Source organism: Sinocyclocheilus grahami, unplaced genomic scaffold, assembly GCF_001515645.1.
Source record: "Sinocyclocheilus grahami isolate Dianchi unplaced genomic scaffold, SAMN03320097.WGS_v1.1 scaffold271.1, whole genome shotgun sequence".
NCBI classification, from domain to species: domain Eukaryota; kingdom Metazoa; phylum Chordata; class Actinopteri; order Cypriniformes; family Cyprinidae; genus Sinocyclocheilus; species Sinocyclocheilus grahami.
In genome coordinates this window covers 876,441-897,263 of record NW_015505450.1, presented here as the reverse complement: position 1 = coordinate 897,263, position 20,823 = coordinate 876,441, and positions in this window count along the sequence as shown.

Genomic DNA, 20,823 nt, shown 5'->3' with positions numbered 1-20,823 from the left:
TGGTTGAGTCAGTTTTGCTGTCAAATAGAGCAAAGCAATATTTGGAATGTGCCAGATTTCACACATTTCAGGTGATTCAGCATACGAATGAATATTTATAGTCATCTCTGCATGTTATTGTGGCCTCAAAGAAAATAAGAAATGAATCCCCTATAAATTGTGAAATGGAAGCGGTTTTTTTGTTTTTTTTTAGTTGATATGGGCTCACCCAGTGGCATGAGTTTGGGGGCGGGGCTATCAGTTTGTCTGACCAATGGCAAACCACAAAAGTAATGGTCTCCTGAACCCTCCAACCATTTGCCATTGGTCAGACAATTAGATAGTCCCGCCCCCAAACTCACACCATTGGTCAAGCCAGTTTTGCTGTTAAATAGAACATAGCAATGTTTTGAAAGCTCTGGTTTTCACACGTTTCAGGTGAACCATTCTACGAATTATGCTAATGTGGGACAAGAAGAAGGTATTTTAGCATAGAAAGAAATGCATCACCTTCTGTACTGAACTGCAGCTGGTTTTTGAGCTGAAGTCTGTCTGGATCTGAGCGAGTCTGTGGTCTGTGTCTGACTGGTGAGCAGTCAGTGTTCCAGTGCTGGCAGTGCTACTGGTCTTGTTTTCATTGGCTATATTTAGATCATGGCCTGCTCCTCTGCAGAATACTAATCAGGACACTGCAAAGCCTCGGCGAGGATGGCAAGAGGTTCTCTCGCACAGTAAATCTCACGCAGACACTGGTGCTCTAACGCTTAATCTGCTCATGTTCACTATAGACTCCAATCAAACAGTCTGATAATATCCTCGAATAAACATCTTATGCTGTTATTTTCCTCAACGGATTTAATATTTGCATGATCCATTGGAATGAGACGACTCTGTTAATGGACATACATGACAAGACTCTCTCAAATCTTCCATCTACCTCTGTTTCTTGATCTTATTTACAGTCATGCTTTCTGCTGTCTCTCTTCCTCACTTCTCTGACCATCTTTACACCTCATGCCTCTCTCGTCCTACCTTTGTCTTATTCCTCCTCTCCTCCGGTGGACGACTGTAGCAGATGCCAAATTGCAGAATTATTCAGCGGACTAAAGATGAATGTTCATGCACATCTGCCCCCATATCCGGACGGGTTCGAGTACGACTGTACTTGATGTGTGTAGTAACTGATTAAACAGAATTATCAGCATCAGCTTTTGAGACATTGAGCCGTGGAGGTCATCTTAGAAATGTGGCTTTCAGTCTGGCTTGCAATGCATCTGGACACTTTTGTTGAAAATGTTGATATTAAATCAAGCGTTTTGATATTATTATTATTATTTGCATCATAATTTAGCAACCATGTGAGTCCTTTTTTTTAATATCAGTTTGCATGATCACATCAAATCTAAAAACACTAAAACAGTCACACTTTACAATAAGTTTCATTAGTTAATGTTCGTTAATGCTTTATTATTAACTAAGATTTGTTACAGTATTTAATAAGTTCCTGTTAGCTAGGAACATTAAATAATATTAACAGATGCAACTTTTGATTTTAATAATGTATTAGTAAGTGTTGATAGCAGATGCTCTTATCCAAAGCAACATACAAAAACAAACAAAAAAAGTAATTCATCAAACTGTTTAGTTTAGTTTAATTAAGTAATTAATTAATTAATTTATTTATTAATTTATTAATTAATTTATTTATTTTATTTTACTTACCTGAAAAAATAAAATAAATACATTAGAAAAAATAAATAATAATAATAATAATAATAATAATAATAATTATTATTATTATTATTATTATTATTATTATTATTATTATTATTATTATTATTATTATTATTATTATTATTATTATTATTATTATTATTATTATTATTATTATTATTAATTTTGCTTTGGTAACTAACTGAATTAAAATAAGTTGAAGTTGAAGCATAAAATAAATTAAAGCTACACAGAAATAATAATAATAATAATAATAATAATCATCATCATCATCATCATCATCATCACAACATCTCTTGATAATTACCAAAACTTACACTAATATATAAAATACAAGATCATTCAAAATATAAATAAATGCTATTATATTACTTAATTAATACTAAAATAATACTACATGCAATCCAGTTTTTAAAAAAAATATTCATCAAAGAGTCAACAATAGTCAGTTCATATTAACTAATATAGTCAACTAATGTTGATAAATGAAACCTTACTGTAATGTGTTACCAAAGCAACTAATATAATTTCAACGCTGAAAACATAACAGCATGAAACAGCAACTGCATATTTTCTTTAAACACTGTGCGGGGACTGAATAAGTGAATCGTTTTGGAAGCTTCTGATATAAATGAACCATCCAAACAAACGGATTCAGTTAAATGGATCAGGTGATATCGCATAGCTTCAGTAGAGATCATCATCGTGGTGTAGTCGCATGACTGCATCAGTCCGTCAGCGCTGTGCTCTTTAATAGGAGTTTGTTTGAGGGATGGAGGGGGTGAGGTTGAGGGGAAGTGTGGTCAGGTCGTGTGGATGGCCAGTACAGCGGCCTTTGATCTCAGCTCGCATCTGGACGCTGGGGAATACATCTCTATCTGTACCAGACCTCGAATCCCCTGTACACATACAATAAATTAGCAAACTGAAAATATAAAAATAGAAGGTGATATAAAAACGCATCTGCTGATGCAACCGTGCTATTTTAACTTCTTTATATGCGGGTTTGAGCTGTTTTGTCGAACCGTAGTTTTTTACCGGAGCGCTTCACCTCACTAGTGCATCACCGTATCGGGTGCGCTACAGAGCAAACCTATCGAGTTACAAAACCCACACATGAAGCTGTTTATGTGGAGATAACATTCAAAAGTATCCGTTTTCAAATCTCACAGCATGTTAAAATCATTTTGACGTCGTAACATAATTATGTGCAAGGAACTGTGCAAAAATTCAGCTTTCTTAATGGAAACTCTGGCCCTGTAAGTCATGATGTGTCTGAGTTTTACTGCCTCTAGTGTACATTTCAATTGGAACCTGCAACGATTTGTACATGTAGGTACATGTTTTGAGTTTTGCAGAAACGTAGGTGGCGGCACGTATTTCCAATGAGCCTGAGTAGTTAAAATCATCTGTGCATCTGTTGTTAAGATCAGATTGTCGATCAAGGACTCCGTGCTTGGCATACTGTAACTTGGACGGCTCACAGTAATAGAGCTAGTTTGTTCATGTTAACAAAAGGCTAAACCCACAACAATCATATGTGAGCTAACAAGCTAATGAACAATGCCTGAAGGGAGACAATCTGACAACCTCTGCTCAGCGAAAGAAGCAGACTAATGATTTCATGTGTTGTTATTGTCTTTTTGCGATCACATCACCAACAGACAAATATCCCAAGGCCTGCACAGCTGAATTATGTCAAATTGTGTGTGTGTGTGGTCTATCTTTATGCACCTCGTCCATTACTAAAACCAATGCAGCCACTCTCTCCACTGGAAAAATTATTCCTGTTTCGAGACACAGAGATGTTGTGCGTGCACTTTGGTAATGGCTGACCGATTCAGATTAGAAATGGCTGGCATATGGTCAGGGTGGACAAATTGTGGGCTCTAAGAGTGAGGAATTACATGATTCAAAAAGATATGATGGCAGAAAGGGAATAGCGGTTGGCGTGTGAGAGTGTGTGTCCCTCTGAATAGGCCGTTGAGTACGGATGGGGACTGTGCTCCGAGCAGATTCACAGCCTCACACTCCTGTGAGTGTGGAGGAAAGGTCGGCTTCTTTAACATCGGTTACGCTTTCACACACACGACTCTGAGGACTATCTCAGGCCTGCACAGTGAGCACACATGTTCCCTCTGGGTCCTGCCCTGGATCTCTCCAAAAAGGATGCTTTAATAACGCACAGTTTCTCCCTATCAGTTTTTATTACCTCCCAACCTACAAAAGCAGTGACACAAACAAAAAATCTATCTTTAATGGCATATTGGTGCGACAGCTGTGAAGCACGGTTAAAGGAAGAGTTAAGCGTAAATGAAGAGATGGTGTAAATACTGACTGTTATTTAATGTTTAGGCAAAATATGCCTTTAATCACTTATTAAATATGAAGTATGGTAAGATTTATGAAAGAAGTCTCTTCTGCCAATCAGGCCTGCATTTACATGATCAAAAATACAGTAAAAATTGTGAAATATTATTACAATTTAAAACAGCTGTTTTCTATGTGAATTTTCAGCATCATTCCTCCAGTCTTCAGTGTCACATGATCTTCAGAAATCAGTATAATATGCTGATCTGCTGCTCAAGAAACATTTCTGATTATTATCAATGTTGAACACAGTTGTGCCGCACGATATTTTTGTGGAAAACATGATCATTTAAATATTTATTTGAAATAAATAAAAAATATTTACTGGCATTGTTGATATTTAATTCATCCTTGCTGCAGGGTTATTATTGTTAACTAAAACTAAAAAATAAACAAAAAAAATAAATTTAAAAATCTTAACCTTATTTTATTTCAGCTAGCTGAAACATTTATCTATAACATTTATCATCCCATTTAGTTTAACATGAAGTACTAAAATAATAAATTTAATAATAATAATAATAATAATAACAACAACAAAATTACTAAAACTTTAAACAAATTTAAAGTGAATATATATGTGTGTGTGCGTGCGTGCGTGCGTGCGTGCGTGCGTGCGTGCGTATAAAATAAAACTATTTACCACTATCCGTTTAAAACTATTTGTTTTATAATGTATATCTGGTAGTGATCATTCGAAATACAGTATCACTAGTAAGGCAGCATACAGAGACTCTTTCTTTAAAGCTGGTTGTTTCAGGATATTTTGCAGTGGTGATGAAGCGCTTCCTGTGTGTGAAAGATGTTTATCCCTGTGTAAATAGCTCGTCTGTGGGGTGCTCAGCTAACATGAGCTAAATTAGGCCTGAGGCAGGTGAGAGTGACTCACAGTCTCTCAGTCATGCTTTACTCTGCGTCTGCCGAGCTGAGAACAGCTGTTTCTTCAAGAGCTTCTTCGGTTTCATGTCTCACGTTTTGCAGAATCTCGGCACCTACTGTTGACAGAGTTTGTACACATGCGGTGTGTGAAAGTCTCACCTCTGATCTCTGCTCTCGGGGCACTGTAGGATGATGCAGAATCATAGATACTCATTCTCCCTCACTAACACACACACACACACACACATACACATACAGAAGCAGTCATATTCATCTAAACACACATAAAAGACATGTTAAGTTTGTTCAAGCACATGCTGAGCGTAAAGATTTCTCTCTTGGCCTTCCTTCTCAGCACATCATGAGAGAAAACCGTGTACGAATCAGTCATGAGTTTTTTATTTATTTATTTATTTATTTTTGAGCCTTGGCAGTCACTCTCTCTCCAGTGAACTAAGACAACGGCAGCACAGAGATCATAATGAGAATAACGACAGGGCCACCAGACAGAAAGAAATGGCGTGAAAAATTAAAAAGCATGTGGCAAACAGAGAGATAGAGAAAGATGAGCATGAGCAGGAAGCATGTGAGAGAGAGAGAGAGAGAGAGAGAGAGAGAGAGAGAGAGAGAGAGAGAGAGAGACACACACAGAGAGAGAGAGAGCGAGAGAGAGAGAGAGAGAGAGAGAGAGAGAGAGAGAGAGTGAGAGAGAGAGAGATGAGCTGACAGTAAACACTGTAAATCCACTGAGCTTTTCAGATGCAGACGCAAAGTAGAAGAGACAACGGCTTTAGGGGCCAGAGAGCATCGGTCAGAATACCAGAAAGAGAGAAAAAGGAATAGAGAATAAGAGAGAGAGAGAGAGAGAGAGAGACAGGGAGAAAGAGAGTTAAATAAAGAAGGTGGCAGGAGAGGCAAACAGGCTGGAGCTGTCAAGAAAGCTCTGTCTGGAGATTAAAATCAGGGCTATTTAAAGAAGATCAGCATGCAAAACACGCATTCTCCCTCATACATACAAATAAACATACGGACAAATGCTCACCCGCCTGATAAAGATAAGCCGCCTTAGTACAGATAAACTCGCACATACACGCTTTAATATTTTTCTGCATAAACATACAAAGTATGTCACAATGTGCTGACGGTGATTTCAGTCAGCATAATAAATCAAATGCAATCCATATTGCTTCAGTGAGGTGACGTATTTCTGAGAGTTCAGGCTAGTCAATGAGATATTGATTTTATTTGTGGGCTCACATAGTTCCGGAAAATCATAAATGAGGATCTCTTTAATGTCTCAATTGTTTTGAGGTCTTAGACTATATGCAAACAGCAAAATAAGACGTTTACTGAAGCCTCCTGTTCCTCAGATATTACTCTCTTAAAAGAACCCCAGTGATCTTACATGAGTACATAACAACGTAACATAACATAGCATGTAACATAACATAACATAACATAACATATAACACATAACATTTAACATAACACTGTAGAGAGACTGTGTGATTACAGCATTAACACATAACAATACATTAACCTAAAATATTAAAATAAGGGAAAAAACATAACATTACCATTCAATAAGATATAACATATTGTGACATAACATAATGTAACATAACATATCATTACCATAGCATAACATGTAGCATAATGTAACGTTACCATAGCACATGTAACATAATGTAACATAACATTACAAAATATATAACATAACATACCATAGCACAACATAATGTAACATTACATTACAATTACATAATATATAACATATCATAACATTACCATAACACAACATGTTATATAATGTAACATAACATTACCATAGCACAACATGTAACATAATGTAATATAACAAAACATTGCAATTACATAATATATAACATAAAGTAACATAACAGAAACATAACATTACCATAACATATAATGTAACAGAACATAAACAACATATACTGTAACATAACATGAACATAACATAACAACATAAACATATCACATAACATAAACATATAACTGTGTAACACTAACATAACAGAACATTCTTTAACATTAATGTACAGTATCATACTGTTACGTAACATGAACATAACATAATGTAACATAACATAATATATAATTACCATTGCATAACATGTAACATAATGTAACGTAAAATTGCCATAGCACGTTACATAATGTAACATAACATTACATGTAATATAACATAACATAACATAAACAACATATACTGTAACATAACATGAACATAACAACATAAACATATAACTTTATAACACTAACATAACAGAACACACTTTAACATTAATGTATCATACTGTTACGTAACATGAACATAACATTAACATAATATAAACATATAACATACTGTAACAACATAACACTATAACAACAGACATAATATTGTAACATTAACAACATACTGTAACATAACATTAACAAAACAAACATGTTGTAACAACATAAACATTACAGCATTTACATAATGTAACGTAACCTATAACATTGACAAAGTTGATACTTTGCTCAGAACTCAATTAAACCTCAAGAGCTGTGAAAGAGCAACCTCTGAGCAATAACACTTCTCTCTGGGTTTGATCGTGAAAAGCAGACGTTCCATTGTATGTGGGGACGTGGAAGTTGAACATCAAATTCACCCTTGAGAGCGTCTTGATGTATCCCAAGGGTAATGTTTATTTTCCCAATCTATCTTTATTTCAGTAACCTTTATTGTTAACCTGCATTCAATTAATGCATTAACTATTGGCAAGATTGTAAAAAGCCAGCATTACAACAGCAGCATACAACAAGGACTGAGTAGCTATCTGGCTAATGGTTAACAATATGTTCCCCTCCCGTGCAGCCTGATGTTTCAGAGGCCATACAAGATATTACAGTTTGATTAAAAATTTGATTTTTTTTCTTTAGAATAACGTGCACTGGTGAATCATTCACAATAAGACCCGCAACATGCATTAATAAAGCAAATATGGCCTGATTTCACATTGTCTTGATTTGAGTGTTGTCAAGTGTTGATCATGTTTCCGTGGGCGTCCCAGAGCGTGCCGATTAACGGCCATGAGCTCATCCTTCTTACCTTCTGCAAAAAGCATGTACCGTAAAAAAGCATCACTATACCTCACTTAACTTCAATCTCATACACAATTAAATTAGCTTAGACAGCAAAGATAAGTTAAGGCACTGGTTTCCTATCAGCTGCCTGCTGAGGACTTGGAAGTGCTTGAGTGTGTTGTCTGTAAATGTTGTTGGCATGGAATCATGCACATTACTGTGAAAGCTATAAATGTATGGGTATTTTTATGTGAGCAACAGTGTACAGAGAATGCATATTGTGTGTGTGTGTGTGTGTGTGTGTGTATGCGTTTTTGTGACAAATGAGGACATAAATGTGTATAATGACAAAGGTATGACAGGTATTACAAGGAGAAGGTGACTTTTCAGGACATTACCCCATGTCCCCACTTTTCAAAACGCTTATAAATCACACAGAATGGAGTGTATTGAAAATCTGAAATAGCAGAAAGTCTCCTGTGAGGGGTAGGTTTAGGGGTAGGGTTGGTGTAGGGCAATAGAATATACGGTCTGTACAGTATAAAAACCATTATGCCTATGGAGAGTCCCCACTTTTCACAAAAACAAACCTGCTGTGTTCACTCTGACATAACGAGAGTAGAAAGCGCTTTTACAGCGCACATTAAATCTGTATAGTGTGTGCATTACTGATCTGAACAACCAGTTGTTAATGCAGTGATGTCATTGTCTTTTGAATATAGTTGCGGTGCTGGAAAACAGATATACACGTCTTGACTTGTTTGCAAAGTTTGACACTGGTCTATCTCTCAGTACGGTTTAGGAGTAATTGGTTTGAAAGTTGCAGCTTAAATTGCATGAACAAAAAAAAAATTGTTTCAACAGTTTCAAAAACTTCTGTATTCTGTACACAAACAGAACCATAGTTTGGAATAATTCAGGAGAATCAGTCTGGCATCTCAGACAAGACACGGCAAGGAAAAACCATTGTTTTTTTCATGCACTGGTCAATTTTGAGATTTTGGTCTATTTTGCTTCCATAACATGTCTTCTTCCAGACTAGTGGAACAAAAAAGATCCAAAATACACATTTGAGTGTTTGTTTTATTGTACTTTTTCTATTTGCATCGTAGCTTTTAACTCATATCTTTAAAGGTTGTTTCCTCAAAATGAGCTTCACATACGCCAGTCTATTTATTAAATGTTCGGATTTCTGTTCTGGAAATGTATGCAAATTTGTGCATATTTAATTAGATAATGTGTCATTTGGATTAAAAAAAAACAACATTTCAGAAAACTAATGCAAAACTTTTTTCTTAACGTACTGTGATTGATCAACTAGGGAATTATAGTGATATTGATTAGTTAACCTGTGACTTCCCTTGAAGTTGCCATGAAAAGGAAGTTGCGATAGTCTATCTCAGTAAAATAACTTCTTGAACGAGAAAAATATAGATTTGATTTGATTTTGTCCATCAAGAATTGACTGTATCATTGTCGCTTGCAATTGCTGCAATCTCATGTGAGTGACAGTCTCTACAGTTCCCTTATTTATTCAAATTTAGATTGCATGAGTGAATAATGAATCCAGTGATTCGTTCACTAATCAATCCAGCTGCAGTGGTTGTATATGAACTGCTTATATATGGCATATGGACTGCTTCTCTCATATGTGTATGCATCCTTTCAGATGACAGCATTTTATTTTTGCGTGAACTGTCCCTTTAATTAGTGAGTCTAATTTCCTCTACACTGTCTTTCCTTATCATCTCTTTTGCTCACGACACTTTCTCATTCCTCTGTCAAGCGTCTCTTTCTCTTCGACTCCCTGACGTCTCTCTCTCTCTCTCTCTCGTCATCGTTCCCGTCCTCTCTCTGAATCCCTGCTCTCATTATCCCTCCTTTTCTCTCCTTGTCTGCCCTCTGTTTCTCTCTCTCTCTGGTTTTCGTCTGTCGGGCTCAGGCCCATCCCATCCATTGACTCATCAGCAGCTAGTCACTTATCTCCTTCTCGCCATCCCTTTCCCGGAAGGATAGATCTCTCCTCTCTTCTCTTTGTTTCTCTCCATCTGGGGCTGAAATTGCCAGTGCAGCCGCGGCGTGTGAGGTGTCAGAGTATGGCAGCGAGCTCAGACCGCACTCGAATCCCAGACACTGAGCTATTCATTATTCATAAAGCCGTTTCTGAGAGCGCTGAGGACCGGCGTCATGCAGGAGCTCCAGAGGGGCCTCGTGCCGTACATGTTCACAGATGCGCAGAATCATTCACTGGCTCCAAGAGGAACTGAGAGCTAGAGTCACTCGCCAAAACAACTTTATTTCTGAACAGAGCTTTATGTAGGAAACCTTCACAACTTCATCCTCTCAGTGATAAATGTTGATTAGATATAAGACTCCATGACTGCTATCTCTCTCTCTATCTATCTATCTATCTATCTATCTATCTATCTGTCTGTCTGTCTGTCTGTCTGTCTGTACATCAGTCTATCTATCTATAATAATTAATGCATTTATCCAAAGCAACTTACAGTGCATTCAGGCTATACATTTTTTACCAGTATGTGTGTTCCCTGGGAATCGAACCCACAATCTTTTGCGCTGCAAACGCAATGCTCTACCACTGAACCTATCTATCTGTCTATCTATCTATCTATCTGTCTATCTGTCTGTCTCTGTCTCTGTGTGTGTGTGTGTGTGTGTGTGTGTGTGTGTGTGTGTGTGTGTGTGTGTGTGTGTGTGTGTGTGTGCGTGCGCGTGTGTGCGTGCGTGGCGTATTTGCATCTCGTCTGTTGTTAAATTCAGTTGTCACATCTCTTTGCAGTTTATTTTTCTCTGTACTGTGATTCGATACAGATATTTAACATAATTACTCTGCAAATATAACTATTAAATGTACATGAATTGTAAGGTGAGGCATTGTGAGATGCAGATCCATCATACGGACGTGTCATATGTCACATCTCTCAGCTGAAGTCGCTCTAATAACAGCACTGAAAGCATGCTTGGCAGAATGCCGGTTCTATTGAAGATTTTCGGTGGTGATAACTAACTGTGAAAGCAGGAGGCAGCTGCTGAGCTTCATGAACTCATCTTATATTAGAGCTCCTTTGTTGTTTTGGAAGCGAATCTCAACCTTTCCCACTGAGAGGGAAGGAAAGAAACGAATCTTGCACTCCTGACCTGAGGACCTCTGACCGTTTGAATGCAGATGTGCCCTGATCATGGCTTGAGTGCTCTAAGAAAATAATCAAAAATACTGAAATAACAAAATCAACTGAGCCAACTCTCATTCCCAAATGCGCTCGTATAACATCAGTACGAACACTTACATTTGCTCAGTTTCAATCTTTGAATGTCAGTTTAATTACGTATTTATGCATTCAGGTCATTGTAGTTTATATAGTCAAGTCAGCTTTATTTCTATAGCGCTTTATACAATACAGATTGTGTCAAAAAATAAACAGGAAAATAACAGAGTGGATTCTGGAAACTCAACTATTGAAGACAGACCAGAATCTTCTGTAAAGCAGCTCTAAAAGTCAGTAGCGTCATTATTCAGCTTACATCTCTTCAGTGTTGGTTGACTTTATATCAGTAACAACGTGACGTGTAACTTAAGAGGTTAACAGTATCGTTGTGAAAGCATTCATGCAAACATTAGGAACAGATCTGTTCACTTACATTAACGTTATCTTTTTCAAATGAGGCATTTCTCAGTTGACTTTGAGAAGCATTTGTTTTGAATCTGATTCACAGTAACTGCAGCTTTTAATCATTATACTGTAATAATTTAATCATTTTATTTATTTATTTGTTTTGGAAAAAAAATGTTTGCAATGCCACAATTTATTACAGTTCATTTATAGATAATATGCAGTAAATATTTACCACTTTTCAAGCACATTTGAGGTGTTTACATGACAACGATATACTAAAATTCAAATTCTTTCCTTTGCATTTTTAAAAGACTTTCATGTACAGATGGCAATGATTCCCATTCACACAAATGCAGAAAAATGACTAAAAACGCTGTATTATTCATGCCAGGCCTGTTTGTAAAGAAACACTATGCATCTGTGCACATAGCCCCCCCCCCCAAAAAAAACCTGCGTTTTTAGTTGAAAAAGGTTTTGTGTAAATGCCCCTTAAGTGTTCATAGAAATAGTCACGTCTGTGGGATCTTTTGTAACTAAGTGTGTAGCTTAGCAACTTGTCAATTACTGCTTGACTGACAGGTGACAGTAAAAATGATTGTCAGTGAACCATAAATCATATGGTTCCATATGGTACCATAAACCATTATTAGTTTACCGCATCTGTAACCAGCCCACGTTCTAAACCAACAAAAATATCTATGTGTGTTTGATCTGACTTGCACTTCTGTCTGAAAAAAGGTGGACAGGGCTAATAATGAATGCTGCTGATATAATTGCTGCGGTGCTTGTACTGTCACACTGAGGCCTACTAGTCAGAGCAATGTTCTGTGGTTACTGTACTGATCCAAGCTGCTCCGAATCCAAGCAACATTTATTGGCCCTTTACAATCCAAGAAACTGAATCTGACTTTTGGTATTGCACTGCAAACAGACATAATCACCCACTAAAGCCTTCATGCTTTTTGATAAATATGAAAAGTAACACTTTATTTTAAGGACCATTTTTCACTATTAACTAGTTGCTTATTAGCATGCTTATTACTAGTATATTGGCTGTTTATTAGTATTTATAAAGCACATATTAATGCCTTATTTTGCATGACCACATTCTAGATCCCTTAGTCTACACCATACCTAAACTAACAACTACCTTACTAACTCTTAGTTAATAGTGAATATCTGTTCCCCATTCTAAAGTGTTGCCATGGGATGAATTACAGTATTGAATCAGCAAATCCTATGGCACAATTTACAAACTGTATATTGTTATAAACACAGATTGCATATGTGATTTTTTATTTATTTTTTTGTCACATTTGGATTCATAAATGTATTCAGATACGTTAAAAAGTTTAGTAATTAGCATATACTGATATGATGTACTAAAGCAGTTCATCAATATACTGAAAATATATTTAAAATATATATATATATATATTTTTAAAAGCATTTCAAAAATAATTTCAGTCCAAGAATATACATTCACATTTCACATTTGAAGAATTTGATTTGTTGTCTATAACACGTGAACATATAACACATTTGAAAAATGTATTTAAACAAATAAGCATTAATGAATTATTATGAATCTAGTTTTGATCTCCAGTAGGCTATTGTATCCATATTTAAATTTAGTAGGCTACTGTAATACATTTTGAAATACATTTTGAAATATAAAGGCTGAAACTAAATATATTTTAAATTTCAAATATATTTTTTATTTCATAACTTCATTGTTTACAACGTATATTTAAAATATATATGAAAAAAAAATGCTGTATGGAGTTCATCAGTCAAATGTGATTCTTTATAGATGATTAATTCCTTTCAATTAATTCCCGCTGAACAGACTCTGGTTGTAGACTGAGTGTGTTTTCGGAGGTTAAGCAGGCCGATGTTCCTCAGGGGACTGCTGGATATATTGTTGTGGTTGTGTTTGCAAATAGACTCACCTTTGCTTCCGCTCCTCCATTCAGATTACAGCACGAGCATCGATTCGGCAAACTAACAAGTCTGATAGAGATGTCAACGCCTCTCAGAGGTCCTGCTAAAGAGGAAAAGGAAGGAATGGATTGAAAGAGAAACTCAAAGGAAGAGGATGACTGAAGGAGAAAAGAGAATATGCATGTGTGTTTAAGAGTCTAGTCAGTCTGCATGGGGTCCGGTTGGGACGGGGTAATGTGGCAGCACTGACAGATTGTTGTGATGGGTGAAGTACCAGTATGTTGTCTCAATATTCAACAGCTGGATTATCTGGTCTAAGACATTCAGTGCAACTCTTTGTTATGCACAATTCAGAGCCTTATTTTTGGTTAATTTCTTCTTCAAAGAAATAATTAACTTTGAGGCTGTTAAATCCATATTGCTTAACCTCCAGAGAAGCACTGTTGTGAAAGTTATTAAAATCAATTAAATAATACATGTGTTTTCAGTAAATATGCCTTGAAACTACAAATAGCAGCAGCTCTCAGCAGTTATGGCAGGAACATGTTTAACTTACCATTTTATTTATAAACAGAACTGACCATAATATATACATATTTTATTTTTTATTATGTTATTATACTGTTATATATATATATATATGGGCAGGAACATGTTTATTATTTGAATCTACACTATATATATATTTGAGTTTTATTAAAAAATCAAACCCCAAAAGTCCAAGCAGTTGCATACTTCATTTTGAGATGCTGCAGCCTTGAAAAGCCAACACAGAAATATTGCAATTATTATATATTTTTTAATTCACCCCATAGCAAAATATGAATATACTTTTAATAACCAGTGACTTTTAAAGGGGGGGGGGGCATCAATATCAACGCTGAGGGTGAAGAATCCTTTAAACTCCCTCTTCAAGTCATTTAACATCCCTTCAAACATGCATAAAAATTCATAACATAAACTGCAAATATTGTTCCACAACCCAGCTGATTTTAAATGGCTACACCCCCTGTGATTTATCTGAATACTAATACACAAAATCAGAAAGCTTTGTTCTCTTGATTAAGCGTACTGAACAGCGTGACTCATGTTTCTCAGTTCAGGCAATCGAGTCAATGTTTCAGTCTCATCTGGACGCCCTCCTGCTTCCACCGCAGGTCCTGCCGTGCCCTCCATCAAATCACTGATTGTAAACCGTTCCTGGCTGTGTCAAGGTAACTCTGACGATAGCTTGGAAAAGTCCAAAACAAAAAGGACAGAGAAATGGAAATAGATTAGCTGCTGCTATGCTTCATGTCATCTAAAAGCGGCTCCGAGAGCAGAAAAAATAAATCACTTGCTATGTTTCTTTATTTATTTATTCTGAATGCTGGTATTTTCACTTCAGTATGGCAGAGCGAGTTACATTTGTTGGGTAATGATATATGGGATTTGCGAAATGAGAGCGGGGAAGCTATTTAAACAGATGCAGTGTGGGCCAGAGAAACATCGATCTGATGGCCTGTATCACAGACAGAACGAGAGTCTATGACAGAGTCTTCCTCACATTCTCCAGCCCAATGCTAGTTTAAGCACTGATTTTGCCCTGTGTGTGTGACGAAGGGCAAACCACAGTCTGGGAAAATACTGTCTGGCAGAAAAAAACAGGACGCATCCAAACATCTCCTGTTAAGAAAATAACAAGCACTGCAGACAAAATTAGGAGACTGCTAGTTTCTCTCTTCTATCTAGAGCTGAAAACCCATTTTCAATATGACCGTGTTATCAGCTACTGTGGTTTTGAAAGAGGTGTCACACCTGGATCTGCAATATGATTTCATTAGATATCGCATGTTTGCGTGCATTAAGTGTGATTGATTTGCATAGGTTTGTGAAGGTGCAAACATTCAGTAATGCTCAAGATGACATGATTTATTAAGAGCTGGGGGGGGGGGGGGTTTCCTCAATGGCTAGAACGAGAGTCTATGACAGAGTCTTCCTCACATTCTCCAGCCCAATGCTAGTTTAAGCACTGATTTTGCCCTGTGTGTGTGACGAAGGGCAAACCACAGTCTGGGAAAATACTGTCTGGCAGAAAAAAACAGGACGCATCCAAACATCTCCTGTTAAGAAAATAACAAGCACTGCAGACAAAATTAGGAGACTGCTAGTTTCTCTCTTCTATCTAGAGCTGAAAACCCATTTTCAATATGACCGTGTTATCAGCTACTGTGGTTTTGAAGGTTTTGAAAGAGGTGTCACACCTGGATCTGCAATATGATTTCATTAGATATCGCATGTTTGCGTGCATTAAGTGTGATTGATTTGCATAGGTTTGTGAAGGTGCAAACATTCAGTAATGCTCAAGATGACATGATTTATTAAGAGCTGGGGGGGGGGGGCTATCATCAATAGATGATAATTTCATCTATTATTTCAAATAGATGAAATTAATTGCATAATAAATGAAGCATATTTCATATAAATAATGCACGGATTTGTTTTGTAAAGAATGTTTATGTTTTACGCTGACATCAGTCTGGTCTAGACCCAGCATTTTTTGAGCCAATCCGAAAACTCCCTGCCCTTTATGTATTTGATGACACAGGGTCGGCGGTGTTTGGTCTGTTTTAGTGTTTAGCAAAAATTACTGAAATCGCTTAAAGCACCTTTAATTGCTTTACCTCCAGAAAATCAGACTTTCTATAGCTCAGTTGGCATAACACTTAGCAATTTGTTGGCCATTTTCAGTATGTCATCCAGGTTATATCTGCTGAGAGTTAATTACTACCCATGTGCTCTTTTGTGTGCGTTTCTCTGTCACACATGCACGTATAAACACAGCTACACACTTACGCACTGAGAAACACATGAAGGGATTGAAAGGGTGATGAATGTGTCAGGGGAAGAGAAAAATGCATGTGACTTAATTAGTGACTAATATGCTTCTATTATGTCTTTTCAGATGCGCTTCGCTGTCTTATTTCCAATTATACTGTCAGCCACTGAGTGTAGGCAGTAGGCAGGTTTCACCATTATAATGCACAAATTGCTCTCTTTAAGTCACCATCAGGTAGTCTAAATAAACTCCAAACTGTTTCATCAAAGAGATGAGAAAAGTCGGTTATGAAAAGTGGTAGTTACAGAGGATGTAGTATATTGCAAACTGCATCGTGAAGTCGCAAATGTGAAAAATATTCAAATTCAAGTATTAGAAAATCGTTTGGAAGATACAGAGAACATCGGTTATGTGATGCATATGCAATTCAGATTACCCTGCTCTTTCTCTAAAGACTGCCATAAGCAAATGCATCAACCAATTGAGTGCATGTTCAGAATCTGTTCAGTGAACACATACTTCACTGATGAAATAACTCCATTATATAATCCTGAGGTTCAATGTGAGGGAAGAGACTACAGCACACGCTGACAGTATATTAAGATGTCTTAAAGGGAGGAAAACCCCTGATTTTAGAGTCAGGCTGTGGGTTCGCTGCAGCTTTCTTTGGTGAGCCCTCTGTTGTCATCATTGAAGGCGAATGCCTCTTAGATGGTTGTTTTCGTGGGCAGAGCTGATTCATTTTGTATATCTTCTGATTCATTAATGAGTAGTGCTGCACATTGTCATGGTGAAGATTTGAGAGAACGCTGTGTTTCTCTGTAAAAAGCAAGGCATCAGGCAGAGGAACGCACAAACATTTAGTCTACTGCAGAATGGCAGCTTTCTGCATCTTGTTTCAGGTCCTCGTTGAGAGTATCTGCACATATGCTTCTCAGAGACTTTGCTAGATTCACACAACCCGTGACTAGGGCTCCATGAATATCATCCTACGCACCATTTACAGAGAGAGAAAGATAGTTATGTTACATAATCTTCATAGTAGATGTTTCAGCTCTATATAAGCATTTTTGCTGCTAATAATACACTTATTACACATGTATAGCACTACTGTCAAAAAATGCAAAAGTGCGTGATTATTTCATTATGATTGATTGACAGTGCTCAGTGTTTTGTTACATAATCTTCACAGTAGATGTTTTAGCTCTATATAAGTAATTGTACAGCTTATAACACATTTATAATACATTTAAAACACGTGTATGACATTATTATACTGTTGAAAATGCAAATGTACATTATATTTCATTTTGAATGTCTGGCAGTATTTAGGGACATAGAGTTGTGTTACATTCTGTAATCTTCATCACAGATGTTTTATCAAATATAAACAATGTTAGTGCTAATAATACATTTATAACACATGCATTACTGTCAGAAATCCATGATTATTTCATTTTGAATGACAGGCAGTACTTTGTTACATGATCTTCTTCAATATTTATTTCTAGTTTACTGCTCATAACACATTTATAATACATTTATAACACTTGTATAATGGTATACTGTCAGAAATGCAAAAGTGCTGGCAGTGTTTAGGGACAGAAAGAGAGTTATGTTACACAATCTTCATTGTAGATGTTTTATCGCTATATAAGTAATTTCACAGCTTATAATACATTTATAACATGTGATAAAATACTGTGGAAAATGCAAAATAAACTGAATGATTGGCCTTATTTAGAGACAGAAAGAGTTATGTTACAAGATGTTTTATTGTTATATAAGCAATTTGTGGCTTATAGTACATTTATAGCACATGCATAACATTATCATTCGGTCAGAAATTTTTAGTTGATTATTTCATTTGGAATGACTGGCAGTACTCCAGGACATTGAAGTTAGGGATTCATGTGTTCAACGATTAATGTGTGACTCGTTTGCAATTAATAATTCATGTGTAGCCTAAAGAACCTGTGCAAGCCACCTGGTAATAACGTGACAAACAATAACATCAATTAAACTAAATTACCCCTGTTTGAAACAGTGATGAATATGTGCTGATATCTGGATCTGACTTCTGACTGGCTGTGTGCCTCAGGTAATGCAGTCAGCGAGTTACGTAAAAGAGCTCCGGAGAGCGGCCCAGTCAGTATCACAGCACCGCTCACAGAGCCATTAATAGCCGGCAAACCCACATCCCAAGTTAGCCAAGCCTATATCTAAAGATAGCCTTAGCATATCTATAGCCGTGGCCCACATAATTCTTCAGCAGAGTTTGAAATGACTGCAGCAAGCCAGCCAAGCTTCTGGAAGAAGAGAGGAAAAATAATGACCGCTTTTGACAATTCTGCTGCAGTTAGGAGCAGAGGAATGTATGCGGCGGATCACAGGACTCGCCGCCATTGACTGACACCCATTATACAGCTGTGCTTCTGTGCTGCTTCTGATTATCCAGCTGTTGAGAGCCTCATCGCCCCACTCACGGTGTTTGTGAATATGCAGCATGTGCTAAGGTCTGCTTGAAGTGTTATTTCAGAGTCGAGATAAAAAGGGGGGTGTTGTGTGCTTAATGAACACCGGAGCCCGTGCTCCCATGTATGACAGGATAAGTAGCTGCTAACGGTCGGGGGGAGCACTTCAAAGCCACACTTCATACCCCCGGCACGGGATGAGTGACACGTCTAACCAATCAGGTCTGCGTGACCCAGATCATTCGTTAGAGCTCGGAGGTCTATCTCACGCAGGACCGTGAAAAAAAACAAAAAACATGAAATCTCACTGCGTGGCACAGGATTCGCTTTCTTTCCACGCACATATACTGTACAGTCTCGCTGATGACTTACTCCTTTAGCCTCAGACAAGCTCAACAGCATATGCAAAAGCAGACTTCAACTGTAAACAAATGGTCTCTTTGGCATAATTTCCTGGGTTTGTAAGAAACTTCCACTTTTACTCTGAATGCCGCCATAACAATTTATTGAATTATTATTCTCTTATTAATGATTTTGACTGTAACATTAGGGAATGAAGCAATGATCCAAGAAGTGGTTTAGGACTGAAGCTTTCAGTGTGTTGATGGAAGCGATCGACTCCATGTGTTTTGATCATCGTTCTGAATCCCATACAGATGTAGTCTTTGACACAAATGCAATTTTTCTCTTTTTTTCAAAATTGTGCCTTTTTTATTTTTTTAAGAAACCTGCCCACATTGAAGCTCTGATAAAAAAAAATGCATGAAGCTAAAATAAAAATGTGTTTATTGGTTAGTTTAAAAGCATGTTGCATGTTCAGATATTCATACATACAACATAGTATTCTGGGGGCAATGACAATTTTGTGAAAATGATTACAAATTCTTGCGGTGGCTGGCAACTTTAAAAAAAAAAGCTGTTTAGGAAAGAGTTAATCTGTGAACAATTTTGAAATAAAATTGTTTATACGCAATTAAAAATATATTGGCAGTAATCAGGGACAAGAAAGAGAGTTATGTTACATAATAATTAAGGGTAGATGTTAATAGAAGATATTTTATCTCCAAACAAGCAATTTTACAAAATCCAATACATTTATAACACACGTATAACATTATTATAGTGTCAAAAATTAAAACTTTGTGAAAGTGATCCAAAATGATGGCGGTGGCTGCCAGCTTTAAAAAAACAATGCTGGTGAGGAAAGAGTTAATCTGTGAACAAAAATGCATGATTTAATTATAAATGTCTGTCAGCATTCGGCGACAGAAATATATTTATGTTAGAATCTTCATAGCAATTGTACTGCTTGTAACACATTTGTAATGCTCTAATAAAACATCTATAATTATAATTATTATTATTATCATTATTTCACTTTGAATGACTGGCAGTACCTATATGACCGCACAAGACTCCAGATAACCCGTGGAAGTGATGTGTCCAAGCAAGCGGTTATCATTACCTTGAATTTTCATTCAGAGTATCAGCTGAATATCTTTTGTCATAGATCCTGTCATCTGTGTACTATTTATTAGATTATTGATTAATTCAGTAATCCCTATGCACCCAAAGAATTGCATTCAATTGCATTGTACCTGTACAATGACAATAAAGTAATTCATTCATGCATTCAATATCTGAAGCTATTGCTGTATTTTTTTTTTTCTTGAGCAAATTTCATAATGATAAGGAGGACGGAGGATGGAGACTCCGCCGGCAGAATGTAATAGAAAGTAGGGAGCACGATGACACATCCCGCATGCAGTCCAGAACTAAACCTGAAAATCTCAATCTCCACATGAGCGAAATACATTAAGGAAATATTTACCAACGGTTCACTTTGAAATCAGCATGTGACGCTGTTGCAGTAATTGTTTGCAGTTCCTAATCATCACATTCGGCCTCTAACTATGGA